The following is a 20,675-nucleotide window of genomic DNA, read 5'->3' on the forward strand; positions in this document are numbered from 1 at the left end:
CCAAAACCATATCTACGTTAACATTGTTCATACAACCAAACAAAACAAATTCTTCTGTAAAAAGAACATTTGCGCGGTGAATACAACTTTTATTTTAAAAATCTTCAAAATCATTCCAACATTTTCGACTTAGGGCAATACCAAAATAAATGGGATATTGTTTTGTTTTCATTCTTACAAGATGCACAAAGGGGACTGTCAAAAATCTTTTGAACAAATAACCGACTTAGCGACACCAAGAATAGCGGTGAAGCAATCTGGTCTGAACCCATCTGAAGTGTGTGTCCTTAGTTGTTTTAAAACACTTATCAAAAATCTGTTTCCAGTTCAGGTTGCAAAAAAACCATATTCCATCTGTTCATGCCTGCACATTTTGATTTAAAAAAAACTTCTTTAATTGCCTGTTTGCCTCTACAAATAATCTGCCAAGGTTTATAATCCCTAATCTGAAAACCATTTAACGAATCAATTTGTACTTTTCTCTGATAGCCAGATAGGAATTTGAAAAAAATCGTGCACTTTGTGACAACTTTTTGTCGTTTGGCATGTATGGCCCTGAGGTTTCCAAAAACCATCGAGTACAAATTGGGCGGATCCGTTTTCAGCCTGTAATTAGCATAATTCAAAATGGCCGCCGCTATCAGAAGAATCGATCTCATTACGTCTGATATTTTCACCAGGGATTCACATGATACCTCATTTTATATGTAATTTGGTGTGCTGAATCTGATTTTGAGGTTAATTTCTTGTTTGGTGGCCATCATTTTGGTAAAAAATAAGTTTAAGGTCTATTTCAATGTTTAATTTGCATAGAATATGTATTACACCATATCAGACATATAAGGTATGCTTCAGGACACTGTTTCAAATTTTGAATAAATCACCGAAAAGTCATTGCAATGTTTTAGATGTTTTATTACTAGTCACATTTTCCATTGTGGAAATATTGCAACTTAAAAGCAACCAAGAGCAGGCATTGGAAAGTCTTCAATCTGAATATTCATTGAAAATAAGGATGTCACAACGACAAGCCAAGAGCAAAACAACAAGCCTTAAATGTTGATATGACACATTGCCATGCCTATATGGCACAACTCTCTCAATTCAGTTCGGCAAAATAGCATTATGGTATTTCTGTATCATGAACTGGCAACAGATCTTTTCAGGTTTTCAGGCATCTTCGTTGTTGGTACAACCCCCCTGACATTTGCAGAGCTGGCTGCATCGTAGTCCTGATCTGCTACACTTGCAGTTTCCCCTGCAAGCCACCTCGCAGCCACAGCGCACCAGCAGCAAACATGCCTCGCTGACGTCTGGTAAGTCTGTCCAGTAAGGCACCCACTCTTTTGTCCTCGGATTCCACTCCCATCCCCACTCACATGGACTTGGGATCTCAGGTGCCTTGCTGAGTGACTGCCTCCAGATTGCTGCCATTAGAACGGATCGTCTGGTGTGCTGATATAGTGCATGCTGTGTAGGTGGAATACTTTCGAGGCTCTTCAGACCAACAGTGTGCAGGAACTGCCTTGCTTCATTGACCGAGAAGAAGGCACACGTCTTGCTGTACATCGCCACAGTCATGCACTCCCAACAATCTCATGTGCAGCGAGTCCATTGTCAAGCATGTTGGGTCGTGGGTGATGCGTACACAAGTGTCAGTGATGACGCATTCCAGGCTGTCTTATTCCCAATGCGATAAAACGCTGAGGCGCAATCACAGCCTGTGAAGGCATGAAAGAAGGCAAGGGCCTGACACTTTTGAGGCCCAAGTAGCTGTGCAATGTGATTAACTGGAATGTCTTTGTACCATTTCCCTGTGCCCAGTCCGACCCAGACTTCTGACAGACCCAGGTCATGAAAGAGTGAAACAGCAAGGATGACAACGTCACTGTCCACAGTCCTGATGAAGGCTTTCTGGTGACCCTGTTGTGCAGCCCATTGCAAGTGCAGCATAATGCGAGTGTCTGCCTCTTCTTGTTGGCAGGGAGACACAGATGTCCAGTCGAAGGGCTTGTTGCATTGCACCATCTGTGCCTTTGTAGTGAGGAGAAGAATGTCCATATCTGATGTCAGCCTATGGAGTTCATCAGCAACAAAATGGACACACTCGTCCTTGTTCTTGTTGTTCAGGAGGAACTTCTGCCACAAACTTCCTTTTGGAAGGGGAATGCTTGCTGACACTCGTGTTCTGTGGCCATGGGTCTCACCAGTTCTCTTGGCTCTTGTTTGTGACTTCAGACTTCCTTCCTGGTAAGTATCCCAAACAGCATCAAGTCTTGTTGTGCTGTTCGTCACATGTGAGAGCAAGTATGGCAGCAGCTGAAACTGAATATAGTCTCCAAAGACAGTTGCTCTTTGAGGTCGGATCATATGAATCACTGCCGCCATGTCGAATAGCAGGACAGAAGCCTGTTTTGCTGCCACATTTCGACCGGGAAGAGGCATTCCTGGCAGTCAGTCCAAAATCTCTGACTTGGTACCAGAACGCAGTTTGCCTCCTTCGGACAAAGCTGGGGGGTGGGTCGTGGCTGTTTTCATGTCTAAAGAAATCAGCCATATCTTCCTCTGGACGGGCAAGCAGCGTGTCTCTCTTTGCAGACGACAGTCTGCTTGCACCCTTCTTCAGATCCGATGGTGGTCTGTTGGCAAACGTGAAGCTATTGGCTCTGGGAATCACGTCAGAGAGGGGCTTTGAAGCGTTTTCAATTCTGTCCCTCACAAACTCGGTAAACATAGCTTGTCCCACATGCAAAGCTTCTCTGAGACTCTTCGTAATCTCCGGGTCCATGACTTCCCCAGAGACCAATGTGATAAGATCAGAGCCTGCCTCCTTGAAGGGATTGATAATGGTACCCTCAGTGACAAGTTTGCACAGAGTTTTGAGGTGATTCAGAAACTTCGTTTGTTCTGCATCTGTGGAATCTGCATGTTTCAGAGCTGTCTTGTCTGTTGGAGAGACGCAAGCTCCCTCAAACTCATCGAGAATGATCAAAACCTCTGGTCTTGAAAGTTCAATCATCTCTTTCTCTCCAGGTTGACCATACAAGCCTTTTGTTCTTCCTTCTTCTTTGAGGAATTTGACAGAGTGTTCCTGGCTTTGGTCGAGAGCCATCAAAGAGAATTTGCTGTCACCTCGTTGTACTGAAAATGTTCCGCACATGAAGGCCTCGTGTACCGATGGATGGGTCTCAAGAAGTTTTGTCATGTCTCGAAGGAAGACAGGCAGCCATCTGGCATAGTTCGTGTGCCCGAAGGCAAAAAACCAAGGACACATGTCATGGAGGGTGGACAAGGTCAGCGGCCAATCACGTGAAAGAAGTGTTAGTGTGGAACAAACTAAGTATTTCATGCAAACAATATAAAATGGGATGTTATGAAAAAAAACCGAGAGCAGTCTTATTCTTTTAGCTTTAGCCAGTAGGACAAAACGTATCAAAGGCTTGAGTGTTCACCAGCGGCCATTTTGAATTTATGCAAATTAGCCACAAATTCATGCATTGAACATGGATAATCACTCTTGCACTCAGTCAAGTCAAAAACACACAACAAATACATAAAAGACTTACTAAATTTGTGTATTGTGCACAAATCATTATTGCGCAATGGCCGTTCTGAATGGGATTATGCAAATGAGATTGTCGCATAATTTGAAATATTCATTGGAATGATAAATTGACAACAGAAATGGATTTCTCATGTCAAATAACATGGGAAAATGTGGTTCTGTGAAGAAAAAAGAGCCAACAGAACCGGAGGTATAAGATTTTCAGTATTTTCTGGCGGCCATTTTGAATTTATGCAAATTATTCCTTTGAAATCCTTCAACTGGGAAGATCAACACCAGATTTGAATTTGTTGAGTCAAATAACACCCAGAAGAGTACTGAAAGTACCCTTTTAAACCTAAGGGAACTGTTAATCCAGTCCCTACTCTGTAAGCTGGCGGCCAATTTGAATTATGCTAATTACAGGCTGAAAACGGGGCCGCCCATGTTGTACTCGATGGTTTTTGAAAACCTTAGACCCATACCTACCACCATGCCAAATGGCAAAAAGTTGTCACAAAGTGCACAATTCTCGGAAATAGTGACAAGTTCCTACATCACTATGATATTTTCTTGAGGATTTAATCACTCCTTCGTAAAATACAACAAGTCGCGTAAGGCGAAAATACAATATTTAGTCAAGTAGCTGTCGAACTCACAGAATGAAACTGAACGCAATGCCATTTTACTCGTAGCATCGTCAGGCCACCGCTCATGGCAAAGGCAGTGAAATTGACAAGAAGAGCGGGGTAGTAGTTGCGCTAAGAAGGATAGCACGCTTTTCTGTACCTCTCTTTGTTTTAACTTTCTGAGCGTGTTTTTAATCCAAACATATCATATCTATATGTTTTTGGAATCAGGAACCGACAAGGAATAAGATGAAAGTGTTTTTAAATTGATTTGGACAATTTAATTTTGATAATAAGTTTTATATATTTAATTTTCAGAGCTTGTTTTTAATCCGAATATAACATATTTATATGTTTTTGGAATCAGCAAATGATGGAGAATAAGATAAACGTAAATTTGGATCGTTTTATAAATTTTTATTTTTTTTTACAATTTTCCGATTTTTAATGACCAAAGTCATTAATTAATTTTTAAGCCACCACGCTGAAATGCAATACCGAAGTCCGGGCTTCGTCGAAGATTACTTGACCAAAATTTCAACCAATTTGGTTGAAAAATGAGGGCGTGACAGTGCCGCCTCAACTTTCACGAAAAGCCGGATATGACGTCATCAAAGACATTTATCAAAAAAATGAAAAAAACGTATGGGGATTTCATACCCAGGAACTCTCATGTCAAATTTCATAAAGATGGGTCCAGTAGTTTAGTCTGAATCGCTCTACACACACACACACACACACACACGCACACACACACACACACGCACGCACATACACCACGACCCTCGTTTCGATTCCCCCTCGATGTTAAAATATTTAGTCAAAACTTGAATAAGTATAAAAATTAGTTTGAACAAAAGGAAAATTCAACTTAAATTCTTCAAAAGTCAAGAGTCAAAAATCTTCCATTAAAATGTAACAACTGATGGACAAACAATACATCATTTTCAATCCATTCCTTAGGCCCCCCAAAAAAATAGGTGTGGTTACGGTAACATAGCCAAAAAAATAGGGTAGGAAGGCAGGCAATCACTTTTTTTTTAAACTTTTTTTTCTAATGTGTACAAATTAAACCTACTTGACAGGGAAATAAGTGTGCGACTCGGGCGCTTCCGCTTTCATTGCGTTTTCTGCACTCGTTTTCTTGGTTTTTGTGGGTGTTTTTTTGGACAAATGTAATAAAAACAAGTCGCGTAAGGCGAAAATACAATATTTAGTCAAGTAGCTGCCATTTTTCAGCAAGACCGTATGCTCGTAGCATCGTCAGTCCACCGCTCATGGCAAAGGCAGTGAAATTGACAAGAAGAGCGGGGTAGTAGTTGCGCTAAGAAGGATAGCACGCTTTTCTGTACCTCTCTTTGTTTTAACTTTCTGAGCGTGTTTTTAATCCAAACATATCATATCTATATGTTTTTGGAATCAGGAACCGACAAGAAATAAGATGAAAGTGTTTTTAAATTGATTTGGACAATTTAATTTTGATAATAATTTGTATATATTTAATTTTCAGAGCTTGTTTTTAATCCGAATATAACATATTTATATGTTTTTGGAATCAGCAAATGATGGAGAATAAGATAAACGTAAATTTGGATCGTTTTATAAATTTTTATTTTTTTTTACAATTTTCCGATTTTTAATGACCAAAGTCATTAATTAATTTTTAAGCCACCAAGCTGAAATGCAATACCGAACCCCGCTCTTCGTCGAAGAAAACTTGACCAAAATTTCAACCAATTTGGTTGAAAAATGAGGGCGTGACAGTGCCGCCTCAACTTTCACGAAAAGCCGGATATGACGTCATCAAAGACATTTATCAAAAAAATGAAAACAAACATATGGGGATTTCATACCCAGGAACTCTCATGTAAAATTTCATAAAGATCGGTCCAGTAGTTTAGTCTGAATCGCTCTACACACACACACAGACACACACACACACACACACACACACACATACACCACGACCCTCGTCTCGATTCCCCCTCGATGTTAAAATATTTAGTCAAAACTTGACTAAATATAAAAAGTTATAGTGTCGGCCCCTAAAAATAGGGTAGGTCGGGTTACCGTAACCACACCTATTTTTGTTTTAGGCCTTATTAACAGTTGTCCCGTGATCTCGTGTGATGTTCAAATTGTAATGTATACATTTAGACACAAAATCATTCACATTAATTACCTCTCATAAGGAACAGCATTTCTCATAATGTTTCAAACCATTCTTCCAAAAAGGGTTACCACATCGTTTCAGTAACACATTTACATACTCAGCACCCACTTTAAATATGTCATTCCAGGTATCATATCAAAAATAATATTTTTTACATCAAATTCCAACATCTTCAACCTGCGAATCCAATTGATCTTGTTTGTCTATCTTACCTGGGAATCCAATTTATCTTGTTTGTCTATCTTACCTTCTGTTTCTCAGTCTGTGTTTCTGTGTGTGCCCCCCCCTCTCTCTCTCCCCTTGTTTAATAACGAAAGCTAGGGAGAACCGAACGTATTGCAGTGCATTTGGTTGCCTGAATGGTTAATTACGCCTCAGTGTTCTTGTTATGTTCTCAGATTCCCTTAACTGGTTGGCTTGAAAAGTCGCATTGCATAATTTATTCTCAAGTTGTGCAGGTATATCAAATGGAGAGATTGATTTCTCATCAGACAGGTAAAAGTGTGAGCATGTTTGTATATGTGTATGTGAACACCCATAACACCACAACCGTTTTATAAGCACAGGCTTTGCTCTCAATTCAGTGATCTAAAATAAACCAAAGAAAAAGAGGAAAACTGATAAATGGACAACAACAACAACAACAACAACAACAACAACAAAACAGACAATTCTTTTAAAAAGATATCCACATCACAAGATGTTTGTACCGGAACAAAATCAACTCAACACACAGCAAGCGCAAAGGTGTATTTGGAATATTGATTAACAGACAAACACTCCCAGACAATTTAGATATTTTAATTTGTGAAACACAGCACGCGGATTGCAAACCGTTCGCGATAGAGCAATAGATCAGTACTGCACCATCTTGACCGACTTGACCTTCATGGCAATGTCTTCGTCGTGCCAGGTGGGCAGCCAGTGGTCCCGGCCCTCCCAGAACTGGAAATAGTCGTCACTGGCACCGGTTGTCCAGGGCTGCTTGTAGGGATAGTTGATGTAGCTCGGCGCGAACCATTTGCCTCCCACAGCCACGTTGAGAATCAGGTAAAACTAGAGAAGAGCAGATTATATTGTCGTTTTAAACGTCTGTGACCATGAACAATCCAAGACAAGCAATGGTTGTAAAAGAAATTCAAGTTTCAGTCGTGATATGTTATGTTTATGTTTTTTTTTTATGGTGTATGATGTTTAATGTTGTGATACATTTCTCGTTGGATATAATTGAGTTGTCAATGTTTTTGTCTAGAGTCAGTAAAGACTGAACATTTGGCAAAGTGGACAAAGTTTACACCAACTATATTTTTCATAAAATACGCAATATTTCGAATATAATTTGAAAATATAATTTAACAACATGGCTGGATCAGATCTGGACAATATCAGCAGATCATACCGATTGATCAAGGGACCGTTGTCCCAGATGTGGGATCCGTTCAGATTCGTGTTGTTGCGGAATCCCCCCCGGTGCTATTGTCAAATCCCAGACTGCAGCAAATCGTAGAGAAACAAAGAACAATGACCCAGAAAATGATAATTTTCCTGGTCCCCTTTTTTGGTTTGAAGTTAACCCTGTTGTTAGATTTACAATTGACGAGGATCAACCAAACGTGGTTCATATCTGAAGATCATCAAACCCTGTGAGTGTGTGACATAATTTTAAAGATCTAACGTTAAAAACATCCTAGAAAACTTCAACGTTAAGTTTGTTCAGCAGGCCGTACGTCCAAACACTACTAACTACTTATGACTCACTGATGCTCAGGGGAGCCAAACACAGAAATGAATTTGTTTTTAATATCAGAAGTTAAACTTTAGTTGGTGTTTGAAGGAAAACAAAATTGGAGCTGGTAGTTCGCTGGTGATTTTAGAAAGTGCCGACTGTTGTTTGGTGTTTGATCTTGACATTTTAACGAGATTATTCAATCTTACATCATGTTAGATATTTAAAATGGCACACACTTACATGGTTTGGTGACCTCTAGACATGAACCACGTTTGGTCATCAAATCTTAGAAGCGTGTGAAGTGTCGGAGCCCTGTCTTCAAAAAAACACTTAAGAAATTGATATCTTCACTTCCTGGATTCAAGCATGACCCAGGTGTGGCTTTGAAGTTGAATGAGACTTGCATCATGTCTGAATGCGTTCAACATTTAAAAGCTCTGTCTTTAATTACAAACGCTAAAAACTCAACGTCAAAGTGTTATGACTTCACACTATTGCAAAGCCTAACACTGCTTATTTTAAAAACTCGTCTGGTAGCTCAGATGACAAAAATTCAAACATTCTATAGAAACAAAATCAGCAGCTGGTCTACCATACCAGTTGATATGGTGTTAGACTGGGGTGGTTTTTTTTACACCTATAATTCAGGCACTGTGCTTTTGACTTGGTTTTGACAAGTGAATGTAACAGTGTGACCGCTTCCTGTGAGAGTCAAGATTCCTGCTTGTAAAAAGAGAAATTTGAAAATGGCTTGCACGATCAATGGATAACTGAAGCTCTAAATGGACTGGGAGAGTCTTTGTCAGTTCTTACATGATGTTATTCTCAGTCCAGTCCAGCCAGAAGGTGTGAAACCCGTCTCCAAGAGTGGTGCCCTGAATATTGCTGCACACAGAGAACCAGTACCTAACGTGGTGTCCCGTTTGTCCCATCGACTCACATACACTGATACAGGCATATGTTAACATTCTCGGTAGGTAAAAAGGGCAATCATTCTCGTCAACTTCTATCGTCCTTTTCGCGGCAGGCCTTATAGAAATGGTTCAACCTGCCTCTACCCGCGCAAGAAACCATTGTTGTGTATCAGACAACGGAAACAATTAGATACATTCACAAATTCTCTCTCCGTCAGTTATTTAGTCAATTTGCCAGTCAATCAATCAGTAAGTTTATGCTCTCTCTCTCTCTCTCTCTCTCTCTCTCTCTCTCTCTCTCTCTCTCTCTCTCTCTCTCTCTCTCTCTCTCTCTCTCTCTCTGATAGGGGGTCTCGCGAGATCTTCAAGCAGCAGGGCGGAAAATTTAGAGCTCTCGATCCAACGTTGAGAAACGCTCAATATTCCTTCAAAATGCCAGCTGTTGGACTCCCAACAGCTCTGGAAGGTACCCTGGAAGCCCTGCTAAAGGAAAACGCCGTCTGTTCCTGGAAACTTTGCGCTGAAGGCACGAAAACGACAGTCGTCCTACGACTTGGATCAGGCTCCGACTCGAACCGGCCAGCCATGACTCGACATTTTCGCCGCAAACCACCAAGCCAGTTTCAGCGCGACAGGCTTCGTGCACAAGAACGACAGGAAAAGAAAGAGAAAGGTAATCAGAACGAACCAAAGTCAAGTCAGAATTGTTCTTCAATGTCAAATCTTTCGATTTCGTCGAGGCCACAAATGACACAACAACAACCCTTGGCATGTGACGTTGACACACAACACAGTAGCAGTGACAACTTTGCACGTGTTGCAGGCGTTTCTATCTCGGTTGACAGTCTCGTTGTTCCGGTTCGCGTGTGATTAGGGACTCTTGTTCTCATCCAGACATTTGAGAGAACGACGTAATTTGTATTACACAAGGAGAACAATACAATATCAAAACTGACGCGGAAAATACCATGTCGGGTAAACATCTGTACAATGTAAAACGTCTGGTGATTTCGAAATTGTCTCCCTCGCCCCAAACCTCCCTATCGCAATGAACTTTCAAGTTTTAGCGATTAAATTTTCTGAGTTCTGAGTTCTCTCTCTTTCTCTCTTTCACTCTTTCTCATTCTCTCTTTCTCTCTCTCTCTTTCACTCACTTTCTTTCTTTCTCTCTTTCTCATTCTCTCTCTCTCTCTCATTCTCCCTCTCTCTCTCTCTTTCACTCACTTTCTTTCTTTCTCTCTTTCTCTTTCTCATTCTCTATCTCTCTCTCTCGCTCTTTCTCTCTTTCTTTTTCTCATTCTCTATCTCTCTCTCTCTCTCTTTCACTCACTTTCTTTCTTTCTCTTTCTCATTCTCTATCTCTCTCTCTCTCTCTTTCTTTCTCTCTTTCTCATTCTCTCTCTCTCTCTTTCACTCACTTTCTTTCTTTCTCTCTTTCTCTTTCTCATTCTCATTCTCTCTCTCTCTCTCTCTCTCTCTCTCTCTCTCTCTCTTTCACTCTCTTTCTTTCTCTCTTTCTCATTCTCTCTCTGTCTCTCTCTCTTTCACTCACTTTCTTTCTTTCTCTCTCTCTCTCTCTCTCTCTCTCTCTTTCTCTTTCTCATTCTCTATCTCTCTCTCTCTCTCTCTCTGGCTTGAAAATGTACAAGGAAGTGAACGTTTCTCTCTGGACAGAACCTTCAAATCAACCCAAACATTATCCAACTATTTAAGTGATTTGAAACATATTAAAGCTAGAAAACTTCTGATTAGACTTAGATTGGGAGTATCTCCTGTGAAAGTGCATCGATTTCGCTTTAATTTAAATGCAATCTCCGCTGATTTATCTTGTCCATTTTGTTGTGGCAGCGTTGAAGATGAAGTACACTTTGTTTTAGTATGCCCTAAATATGCTGAGTTAAGAGAATATTATATTCCACGAAAATACACGAGAATCCCATCATTGTTTAAATTAACCATGCTGTTTTCAAACACTAGTAAGCCGCTATTGCTACGTTTTTCTACATTTGTCATGAAGGCGCTTTCCATTCGTAATCCGTAATCCGTAAACGAAACAGGGCGATACTCCCTTACAAAGCATACACACGCTCGTAAACATACACTCACAGACACACACCATTCATATGACCACACATAAACACAAACACCCATGTACGCGCAAGTGTGTGAAAAGCACACCGGAATTATTGGAATAGGATTATATATAGATGAGTAGGATGTTCTTGTTATTGTTTACTATGTGCATTTGTATACAATACAATACAATACAATAAACTTTATTAATCTCTAAAAGAGAAATTGCATTGCTGAGCTTTTGTGTCCGTAATAAAACATACATAAAACATTCAAAAATAAACATTTGTTCTTTGTCATTCATACATTCTTGTGTTCTTATACATTTCTTCAATTCATGCATCATTATTCTATCATAATTATGTACATACATTTATTCTCTTTTAACAGTCTGTCTTCAAACGCATCTCAGAGAGGAAGGCTAGAGATTTGTGTTGTGCCATAGGTAAAATCATGTGCTTAGCTATGAAGTAATGTTATCACATGTTATTTAAGGAAAATGAGTAAATATATGTACCAAGCGTATAACATCAGCAAAACTGAGTATGCTGGTGCTTGAGATGTGCTCATCTCCACGAAAATGGCCCAAGGCCTACTCATTAAAACATTCAGACTTCTCTCTCAGTCTCTCTCTCTCTCCCCCCCCACACACACACACACTTACGATACTCCCTTGTATTTTATGTGTCCGGGTCCATCGCGTTCAATACCGTAGTTAAAATGTGCATGATCACAGTCCACTCCAATAGATTGCCCGTTAGGGAGCGTCAGGTGCTCATTACCTGGTGAGGCAAGACAGAACAATCACACCGAGTTGCTTAAAGCGATATCAACACATTCAGTAATTTTGTCCACCAAGAAGATCAAAACTGAACACACCAGATCAGTTTTCATCGATAATGAAAAACGGCTGACCGCAACCCATCAATTGAGAAGCTGGAATGTTATTGGCAGTTGATTTTAGTCGTACTTTTGAAAACCTATTCAAAGAATTAATTTTGCATTCATTTAAGAACTTTGGGTTTCGAGACCAATTTAAGAGCTCGGTTTCTTTTCTCATGAATTCGTGCTATGGCATGCTGAGCGGTGTAGGTGTCAATCCTCTCAGAAGGCATAAAGGGCAGTTTTTGAAGCCGTTTTAGCGGGTAATGAGACAGAAAATGATACATTTGAGTAACTCGCCAACGCATTGCCTTCAAACTTTCGGCCTTATGGACTTGGCCTAATAAGTCTAGTACAGAACAATATTTGGATTTTTAAATGGTAACAGGTGAAAACTGTAGCATTTAAATTCAATCTATTAAATGTCAAGAATCTTGAAGTCAGTCAATACCTGCTCAACGTTACTCAGTCTCTATGATGTCAATCTCTCCGAACCTGGGCCATCCTCCATAGACACTCTCAACCAGCATCATCCAGATTGCTGCACACACATGACAATAACGCTTATAACAGTAACTGTCAGCTGGGATATTGATTTAATCTCCTCGTGCCATCATCACCGCTGCCACTACCTTGGTTTTACACCCCATTCACCACTTTTTCCCCAAAGACAAACCTATAAATCAAGAGCTGAGTTTTCACCAGGCAAGAGCTACCTATGAGAATCTCAGCCGCCACCTGTATCCTGCCTAGGAGCTCTAATCTCCTCGTGCCACCATCACCGAGGCCACCAACAGCTCTTTACCACTATTTCCTAAAAGACAAACCTATACATCAAGAGCTGAATTTTCACCAGGCAAAAGCTTGTCACCCACCGGGAAAAATTAAGGAGCCAGATTTGATTCACACCGTCAAAACAATTAAATTAAATTAAATTAAAAACAAAACACAGAACACTCACCAGGCCAGAGCCAGTCACCCTTGGGTAGCTGGGCCACTACCTCCACCCTGCCGTACTTGATGTGTCCAGAGGACCGGAGTGAGGCGGACATGATAGGACGGTTGTGTCTTCCTCAGATTTAGGGAAACGTCATGTTTTATGGGTCACATATATATATATATGCAGACAGAAATGTATGAACGACTTACCGGTTTGATGTAAAGAGTACTGTCCTTGATGTAGCTATTACTGCTTTCAGGGCTCCAGATATGGAACTGCAGGAAGATAAAATGTTACATTTCACAGTCCTATTTAAAACCATCTCAGTCCATGTTATTCACTGGTTGCTTCATTTTCCCCATACTCCCATAATTGTTTTCTTCAGAGTGATAATTAAATAACATTGACAACAAGTTAGTCATAAATACAGTTTTATTTTAAACGAACGACGTTTTCTAGAGATGAAAAGTATATTAAAGCTAATGAGACTTAAAGTATACTCCCGCAGTGGGGCACTGCGGTTATGAAATTAAAGGCCCCTCCTGTTTTTGGAACCGCAGGAGCTTTCTAGTTTGCTGTTAGGTAGATTTTTGGTTCCTCTTTCCTGTCATGCTCTCTTTTTCTTCATGAATTCTTTTCTTTTTTCTGCCTTCTTGCTCATTCACCTGTATTTTTTCCAAAAATCTCTTCTCTTGCCGCTTGTCTCGCGATTCATGTATAGTTTAATCTGTTAGTGTTCTGATGTAAGTCCAGCAGTAGATAGGTTAAGCCTATTTTAACATACTGGAAACTGGTAATCTTCCAGTAGGTATTAATTTAGTTTTACTAAAGCCTGCTGGGACACAAGTAATGGGTTAGTGCATTTGTAAACAGGAATCGCTTGACAAGTGGCCCCCTTCATCCCCCCCTTCCTCGTCCTGATATGGCTCTGCGTAGTCGGCTGGACGTTAAGCAACAAATAAACAAACAAACAAACTTAAAGTATACTATCTAAAAGGGAAGGCCAGGGGGCAGCTCAGGGAGAAACAGAAAGGTGGGTGACGAGATCTGCACTACATCTTTAATACATGGGAAAATACTACTACTAAGTAATCATTACACAACACAATTTAGAACACAGTTTTCTCCTCTTACCCCCAGGTCCACGGACATGATGTCGTGTGTCCATTTCTTGGGGTCAATGTGACCAGAACTGAAGTCATCACAGTGGTCCCTCTACGCCCCAAGTAGTGTTCACTGCTTTTCTCATTGACTGCACACACACACACACACACACACACACACACACACACACACACACACACACACACAGACATGACTGTACTGAGTTATATATGACACTTACGTAGAGTAAATACTTACGCAGTTTATGCTACAAGTGTAGCATATAGCTCTTAGTTACGGTGCACTCACCTACACCCACGCAGACACGTACACAGACCAGAACAAAAGATGTACTAAGGACAACTAAACGCCATCAAATAAGACCCAAACATCCTCAACAAAACAAGTCAATGACATTGACTGATTAAATAAATCACAATATTCATTATTTATAAATAACATGGACTCTCCCTGTGGTGATTCTTAATCTTTTTCTTTTCAAGTTGTACATTCGTCCATAACAAAGACCATTACGTCGACGTTCTTGTGAACGTTTCATTTATTTTTATTATTCAACTTTCCATTGTCTTCTTGTGATTTGATCAATGACTACTAGGAAAAGAACTGTATTCAAAAGAAAGATATACAACAAAGAAGCAATGATTTATTTTCAATTAAATTCGGTTCACATAGAATTAGAGTCCAGCTAAAGATCTGGTTCTCTGACACTTCTGAAATCACTGCATTAATGTAATGTAATCAATGTTCCAAATATTCATCATAATTAACGAGACTTACCGGGAATGTTGACAAGCAGTCGGTCGTCCATTTCCATCTTCTTTTCAATAGTCTGATCCTTAATAAGCGCCACAAAAAATATCGCGGCCATAACCATCGTCCTCTCGATTTTTTCCATTGTTTAGTGTTTGTTAGACTGTAAATGAGACACTGTTTTATACTGAGTAACTATTTTTGAATGAAAATAGTCCCCTGAATCCTAGGACCGTACCGTATTCAGCTCTCTCCTGGAATCACACCATCGATTCTTACCCTCTTTCCCCCAGACCTGTCAACTCAGTTTCTCAGCCCCTGTTGTTTTGGTATGGTATTCAGTCCTCGCTCAAAAGACAATGGCCGAAGCCTGATTTTTCCTCGGTCATTTTATGAAAAGGGGAGGTGAGATAAGAAATATATACAATAGCTCTGCCAGATCAGAAACCAGGACTTCAAAGGGCCTTGGATTAGGTGTGTCAGTGTGTTTGAAGTGAGGACGGCTCGCCTTCAACACGACTCAATGCACTGTAAACAAAACACCTAAAACAAGAAGGGCAAAGCCCATACGACTCACATGCTTGACCTTGACCTTTACATGGCCTTGACCTTCAGGGTCAAGGTCAAATAACTAAACCTAGCAATGACATCATACACTAAGAACTGCTTTACACATTTTTCCTACCAAAATACATGTGACCTTGACCCAAGGTCATCCAAGGTCATGCAACACAAAGCTGTTAATTCAAGACATAGAAAGTACAATGGTGCTTATTGGCTCTTTCTACCATGAGATATGGTCACTTTTAGTGGTTCACTACCTTATTTTGGTCACATTTCATAAGGGTCAAAGTGACCTTGACCTTGATCATATGTGACCAAATGTGTCTCATGATGAAAGCATAACATGTGCCCCACATAATTTTTAAGTTTAAAACAGTTATCTTCCATAGTTCAGGGTCAAGGTCACTTCAAAATATGTATACAATCCAACTTTGAAGAGCTCCTCTGACCTTGACCTTGAAGCAAGGTCAACTAAACTGGTATCAAAAGATGGGGCTTACTTTGCCCTATATATCATATATAGGTGAGGTATTGAATCTCAAAAACTTCAGAGAAAATGGGAAAAATGTGAAAAATAGCTGTTTTTTAGACAACATTTATGGCCCCTGCGACCTTGACCTTGAAGCAAGGTCAAGATGCTATGTATGTTTTTTGGGGCCTTGTTATCATACACCATCTTGCCAAATTTGGTACTGATAGACTGAATAGTGTCCAAGAAATATCCAACGTTAAAGTTTTCCGGACGGACGTCCGGACGGACGGACGGACGTCCGGACGGACGGGGGGGGGGGGGGGGGGGGGGGAACGGACGGACGGACGACTCGGGTGAGTACATAGACTCACTTTTGCTTCGCATGTGAGTCAAAAACGAAAATGTGTTCGGACAGAACTTTTTCCACGGCCTTTCGTACCTTTAAACAAGGGGGCTCAACTTGTGACATGGAATGTTTTAATGGTCTGTCACTAAAATGGACGTTTGACAGGCAGTTTTTGATGTGCCGAGAACTTTTTTTCATTATGATGTATTCATTAAAATGGAGAATAAAGTGTCTGTCATTGTTAGTATTATTACTGGCCAAAACACCATGAACTTTTAAACCAAATAGCTACCAGTACTTCACCTTATTGGTCAACTCATTGACAGGTCTGTATCTGCTGGCTCAGTGTTCATGGACAGCAACTCCAGCCTTCATAATTTTTGTTTGTTTGTTTATTTGATTTTAGTTTTGTTTTGTTTTTGTGTTTTCTTTGCACAAGTGGGCTTCCTGAAGTATTCCCTTTCATAGCAATATCTTCAGTAGATGAAATTCATAACCCAAGCACCCACAACCTCCATTGCCAGAATGTGTGTACTACGTGGACATTTATCTTACCATACGATAAGCATGAATAACCATACATTATCCTGGAGGTTTGTTTCCCGATGTGTGTGTGTGTGTGTGTGGAAAGCATATTTTAAAAACTACTCAATAGATCTTTATGAAATTTGACATGGATATTCTTGTATGGATTTTCTTGTGCCATTTTTCTCCGATTTTTGATGGGATAATAATAATAATAATAAATGAGCATTTATATAGCGCAACATCATAACTTTACAATTATGCTCTTTGCGCTTGACACATTTAAAATTCAAACACAGTTATACAAGCATTTACATCTACATTCATAGTCAGCAACGCTTGATTAAAAGCATACACCATCAAACATACATTACAACAGATTCTTCCACTAATTAAGTAATAAAAACATGAATAAAATAGGTAGTAAAAACAAGGAAATACCAGCTGAATACCCTTAATCAAACAGAACATGTTATTAATACTGAAAAACAGCCCTAAATGTGTATACACATTATCACATTATCACTAAAACAACGAATACACTACATGTAGCCTACTGATGGACTGAGAAAACAAAATCAGGGGTTGTATTTCTTGAAGAGGTGCGTTTTAAGTGCTCGTTTGAATGCTTGGGGTGACTGAGAGTGGCGGATGTGAAAGGGGAGAGAATTCCAGTGTGTGGGTGCGCAGAAAGTAAAAGTGCGTTACAAGTCCGTATGTTTTGGTTTTGGTGTGTGGAATGGTGAGGATGCGACAGTCAGAAGAGGCACGGAGTTGTCTTGCTGGAGAATAGACGGTGAGGAGTTCAGAGAAGTAAGCAGGAGACGAGCCAGAAAAGAAGTTAAAGCAGAGGGTGGACAGTTTGTAGTCAATGCGGGCTTGAATAGGTAACCAGTGCAGTGTGTGAAGAAGTGGTGTTGCGTGATCTCGTTTTCGTGCTTTCAGAATGAGGCGTGCTGCCGAGTTTTGGACTTTTTGCAGTTTATGCAGGAGATACAGAGGACAGCCAGAGAGAAGAGAGTTGCAGTAGTCGAGTTTAGAAAGAACAAAGGCACAGACAAGAGTGTTAGTTGTTTGAGAGGAGAGTGTGTGGCGAATGGTGCTGATCTTACGAAGCTCAAAATAAGCTGCTCTACAGACTAAAGATATATGTTTGTTAAGGGTCATGTCAGATGAAAGGGTGAAAGGATAGTTCGATGACATCGTACTTTTCGGTTTGCAAAAAAAAAAAAAGGCGGCACTGTCACGGTCACAACTTTTCATCAATTTCAATGACATTTTTATCACACGATCTTTGACCTGATCAGGACTTTGGGATTACATTTCATCTTTGTAGCCTAAAACATTTGTTTATAGCATTTTCATTAAGATGTTGTCGCTTTTGGAAAAAATGGAAATTGAAAATGAACAGCGATTCCATTGTATTCCCTATTGCCTCCTGTGTCTAATATACGTTAGTCATGTTTTGGTCAAAAACGCAAATAACATTTATATATCGATCGAATTCCTGTCAGGTACTATGACTTTGTTGTTGTTTTGACGATTGAACGAGCACACACACACATGCAACTTTTGAAACTAACACAAAAAATGTAGTTGGAGGAAAGAAAAAAAAATATATATACAAAATATAAAGTGAAGCAACTAAATCACTCAACTAAAACTGCACAATAAATTTAAACTAAAATTTCCAAAGTGCAAAATCTACAACAGCTTCAGTTTCAATAACAAACCAAATGAAAATCTGTTACTAAGTAAAGTCTATCTCAAACTATGTAACAACTAAATAAACAAAACAAAACAAAATTACAAAGTCAACAAAACCAAACTAGTCAAATGAAAAAATAACTAGAGGCTGAAGACCTACAATTAAAATAAGGGCAAATGGTTTCCCAAAGGATAGCTCCCTATTCAAAAGCAGAGAATTTTCTACAAAACAAGAAATTCCTACGAGGTAGGAAAAACACCCCCGTCAAAGGGAAATAACCTTCTCAGTTGGTGGCAGTGACTGACTGAGAATGGTTATTTCCCTTTGACCATTAAGATGTTCCTCTATAAGTGCTTGTATAATTTTAATCCACCAATAACTCCCTAACCGTGTGTTTGACTGGTCCCAATTTTTGTAAGGACCGTCTCAGGAATGTATAGAACCTGTTCACCAAGTTTGGTGACGATCGGTCCGTTCATTCTTGAGATCTATATGCGAACACAAACAAACAAACAAACAAACACATCGAGCGAAACCTATATATACACACCCCTATACCGGGGGTGTAATTACTAAGTAAAGCGCAGAAAAGAGCGGTGAAGAAAACTGAAAGATCCCACAGGAAGAAAAATGAAGCTAAGCCCTCAGTGCTCAGAACTATACAAGAAGCACTGCCGTAAAGCTGGAGACGGCCTGAACACAAAGCAAGACATACACATCACAATCACTCAAACCTGAAATCCAAACAAAATTCTTGTAGGAAAATTGTGTACGTGACCTACCAAAAAATAATCAACGACTAACACGCCAACCTGGGGAAAATTTCAATTTAACAATGCAAAAATGAAACAATAACAATATATACTAGCGGAAAAAAGTTAGGGACGGGCCACTGATTTCCCCGCTGACTTTCATTTGTTTAAAACACCCTGTTCTTTCGTCAGCAAAATCAAATGGCTGTCGCATGCTACACACCAATGGGTAGGTTATGCTGTGTTAGCAGGAAAACTGCACGGGACTCCCGGGCGCAGAGCTGCAGCACGTGACTAAAATAGCAAAATCGCCAAAAAGTAGGCTGTTGTTTGGCGTGCGCACGGGTAGAATAAGGCAGGTAACATGGCAAAATTGTTGTGCACATGCAAGGACAATCCTTCGAGTGTGAATTGTGATCACGAATTCGGCTTTATAAGCCGCCAATTTTCTGCGAGCTGCCATCTCCTCACCATGCCTGCCAGACGGAAGCTGACAACATTCAACCGAGGAAGAGCAATTGCCTGGCTCCACGACGGCGTATCCAAGTGCGAAGTGGCCAGGCAACTTGGGGTATCGCATTCAGTCATTGTAAGGCTGAATCAACGGTTCCAGAGGACAAACAATGTCGAGGAGAGGCCCAGGTCGGGTCGCTCCAAAAAGACTACTCCTAGGGAAGATCGTTTCATCCAACGGCAGGCGCTGCAGCACCGGGCCACCACCTGCAAGGTCATCAGAGGGCAGTTACGGGAGGCCACTGACATCAACGTTAGTGAGAGGACCATCGGCAACCGCCTGCATGACGCCCCCCTGCGGAGTCGTCGTCCTGCTGTGCGTCCCCTGCTGACACAGGCTCATCGCCGGGCTCGTCTGGCCTGGAGTCGCCGCCACTTGAGATGGACGCGCCGGGACTGGGCTCAGGTCCTATTCAGTGACGAGTCCAGGTTCAACCTGTACCATTGTGACGGCCGGCGCAAGGTCTGGAGGCGTGAGGGCGAGCGTTATGAAGACGACACAGTGCATGAGAGGGTGGCCTTCGGCGGGGGCTCTGTCATGGTTTGGGGGGGCTCAGCCTTCATCAACGCACCCCCCTGTACCATGTGGTCGGGAATCTCACTGGTCAACGCTACAGGGACGACATTCTCGCCCCTATTGTCTTGCCGACCCTGCAGCAGATTGGCCCAAACGCCGTGTTTCAGGATGACAATGCTACTCCTCACAGGGCCAGGCTTGTCAACGACTACATCCAGCAAACCGGGGTCGTCAGGATGGATTTCCCTGCCTGTTCGCCAGACATGAACCCCATAGAGCATGTATGGGACGAACTGGACAGGCAGGTGAGGGCCAACCACCAGCCTCCCAGAAACCTGCAGCAGCTGCTGCAGATGCTCCAACAGGAGTGGCAGGCCATTCCACAGGCCTTTTTCACGAAGCTTATGAACTCTATGCGGTCAAGGTGTGGTGAACTTGAGCGCAAACGTGGCGGACACACCCATTATTGACCTCATGAAAGACTTGTTATGTTTATTTGTGACCCCTCTGCTGTTTGTG

The 20,675-nt window shown here is 40.9% G+C and overlaps 1 long non-coding RNA gene across 1 annotated transcript in view; it reads right to left on the reverse strand.

The window, feature by feature from the left end:
* The window catches only part of LOC138964507 (uncharacterized), a 50,647-nt gene extending 34,909 nt beyond the window's left edge, over positions 1 to 15,738 (reverse strand). Inside the window, exons 1-4 of the long non-coding RNA XR_011455125.1 lie at positions 14,019 to 15,738; positions 13,094 to 13,159; positions 12,396 to 12,485; positions 11,727 to 11,844 (exon numbers count right to left, since the gene is read on the reverse strand). This is a non-coding gene — a long non-coding RNA (uncharacterized lncRNA). The remainder of the gene's footprint in view (positions 1 to 11,726; positions 11,845 to 12,395; positions 12,486 to 13,093; positions 13,160 to 14,018) is intronic.
* Positions 15,739 to 20,675: the final 4,937 nt, after the last annotated feature.

Source organism: Littorina saxatilis, linkage group LG4 (genome assembly GCF_037325665.1).
Source record: "Littorina saxatilis isolate snail1 linkage group LG4, US_GU_Lsax_2.0, whole genome shotgun sequence".
Classification (NCBI taxonomy): domain Eukaryota; kingdom Metazoa; phylum Mollusca; class Gastropoda; order Littorinimorpha; family Littorinidae; genus Littorina; species Littorina saxatilis.